The 2,500-nt window shown below is 48.2% G+C and overlaps 1 protein-coding gene across 1 annotated transcript in view; it reads left to right on the forward strand.

The window, feature by feature from the left end:
* LOC148081126 (protein c-ets-1-A-like) overlaps positions 1-2,500 on the forward strand; it is a 7,628-nt gene that overhangs the window by 1,845 nt on the left and 3,283 nt on the right. The window lies entirely within an intron of this gene.

Raw genomic sequence — 2,500 nt, forward strand, 5'->3', positions numbered from 1 at the left:
CATATAAAAGTCTAGACTTTTTTAAACAACGTCACACGCCTATTTTTATGCTGCCCTATTCTTTCATCTTCAACTATTTAAATCAAATAAATAAATATGTTAATGTTGGAGTTTTGAAGAGGTAAAAAATATATATATATATCTTTTTTTTGTGGAAGTTTTGAAGAGGTAAATATATATATATATATATATTTTAATGTTGGAGTTTTGAAGAGGTAAAATATATATATATATATCTTTTTTGTGGAAGTTTTGAAGAGGTAAAAAAAAATATATATATATATATTTTAATGTTGGAGTTTTGAAGAGGTAAAAAATATATATATATCTTTTTTTTGTGGAAGTTTTGAAGAGGTAAAAAAAATTATATATATATTTTAATGTTGGAGGACAAAAAAAAAAAAACATTCCGTTATGTATTGAGTTATTGCTTTCAATAAAACTTATATTGAAACGTTTCAACCCGACCCGAGGTTGTTAGGTTTTATTTTGTTGAATAACTGAATTTCACAAATTAATTTAAAAAAAAAAGTTTTTAATTTACAGATAGAGTTTGATTTTCTAATTCCAATTACTAAGAGGGTGAAGAGACGGATCCTGACTGTTGTAACATCGGCTCACCAGCACTTGGCACCAGGACACGCTAAGTCGTGGCTCGATAACCAACGTTGAAGTCTTGGACCCTCGGGTGGCGAGAAGGGGGCGGAGCTAATCAACCAATCGCCACCTGGTGGTGAGTTGGCTCTGATGGTGCGGGAAGATGGCGGTCGGACATGGCGGACGTATCGTGAGGGTCCGAGGGAAACGATCGGCAGAGTCTCCTGTGGAAAGAAGCTTCTACTCAGAGAGAACTTCAACCATGTTCCTGGTGAGGTGGAGGACATTGAGTCCAAGTGGTCCATGTTCAGTGACTCAACTGTCGAGGCAGCTGATGGGAGCTGTGAGGTGGTCTTTGTGGGGATAATCTGAGGAGCTGTTGGTGGACCCCAAGAGTCAAGGATGCTGTCATGGTCACGGAAAATTCCTACCAGGGCTTTTGAGCTGCATCTTCGGCAGTAGCTGAGGCAAAAACCTCAGGAATGGAAGGAGTTTGGCGAGACCATGGAGAACGACTTCCGTACCTCTTAGTGTCGCAACACATAGCCAGAAAACCTCCTCAATCAAACCATGTTTTTCCGAGGAGGAAACAGGGTCAGGGGACCTTCGACGTGGCTCCTCTATCTCGGGGGCTGAGGTTGCCGAGGTGGTTGAAAAGCTCCTTGGCGGCCCCGGGAGTGGATGAGAGTCGCCCAGAATTTCTTAGGGCCTTGGACTTTACGGGCTTGTTGTGGTAGACACACCTCTGCAACATCTCATGGTCATCTGGGGCAGTACCTCTGGATTTGGCATATTGGGGTGGTGGTTCCTCTTTTTAAGACAAGGGGAATCTCCTTCTCCTGGTTGATGGACGTCCCTCACCTATGGTCACCAACGATGGCTCATGACCAAAAGAACAAGGTCGCGGGTACAAGCAGCCGGGATGAGATTTCTCTGTAGGGTGGCTGGGAGATAGGGTGAGAGGCAAGGTAGTCCGGGAGATAGGGTGAGAGGCAAGGTCATCCGGGAGATAGGGTGAGAGGCAAGGTAGTCCGGGAGATAGGGTGAGAGGCAAGGTAGTCCGGGAGATAGGGTGAGAGGCAAGGTAGTCCGGGAGATAGGGTGAGAGGCAAGGTAGTCCGGGAGATAGGGTGAGAGGCAAGGTAGTCCGGGAGATAGGGTGAGAGGCAAGGTAGTCCGGGAGATAGGGTGAGAGGCAAGGTCATCCGGGAGATAGGGTGAGAGATAAGGTAGTCCGGGAGATAGGGTGAGAGGCAAGGTAGTCCGGGAGATAGGGTGAGAGGCAAGGTAGTCCGGGAGATAGGGTGAGAGGCAAGGTCATCCGGGAGATAGGGTGAGAGGCAAGGTAGTCCGGGAGATAGGGTGAGAGGCAAGGTAGTCCGGGAGATAGGGTGAGAGGCAAGGTAGTCCGGGAGATAGGGTGAGAGGCAAGGTAGTCCGGGAGATAGGGTGAGAGGCAAGGTAGTCCGGGAGAAAGGGTGAGAGGCAAGGTCATCCGGGAGATAGGGTGAGAGATAAGGTAGTCCGGGAGATAGGGTGAGAGGCAAGGTAGTCCGGGAGATAGGGTGAGAGGCAAGGTAGTCCGGGAGATAGGGTGAGAGGCAAGGTAGTCCGGGAGATAGGGTGAGAGGCAAGGTCATCCGGGAGATAGGGTGAGAGATAAGGTAGTCCGGGAGATAGGGTGAGAGGCAAGGTAGTCCGGGAGATAGGGTGAGAGGCAAGGTAGTCCGGGAGATAGGGTGAGAGGCAAGGTCATCCGGGAGATAGGGTGAGAGGCAAGGTAGTCCGGGAGATAGGGTGAGAGGCAAGGTAGTCCGGGAGATAGGGTGAGAGGCAAGGTAGTCCGGGAGATAGGGTGAGAGGCAAGGTAGTCCGGGAGATAGGGTGAGAGGCAAGGTAGTCC

This window comes from Callionymus lyra, chromosome 4, assembly GCF_982586985.1.
Source record: "Callionymus lyra chromosome 4, fCalLyr1.hap1.1, whole genome shotgun sequence".
NCBI classification, from domain to species: Eukaryota; Metazoa; Chordata; class Actinopteri; order Syngnathiformes; family Callionymidae; genus Callionymus; species Callionymus lyra.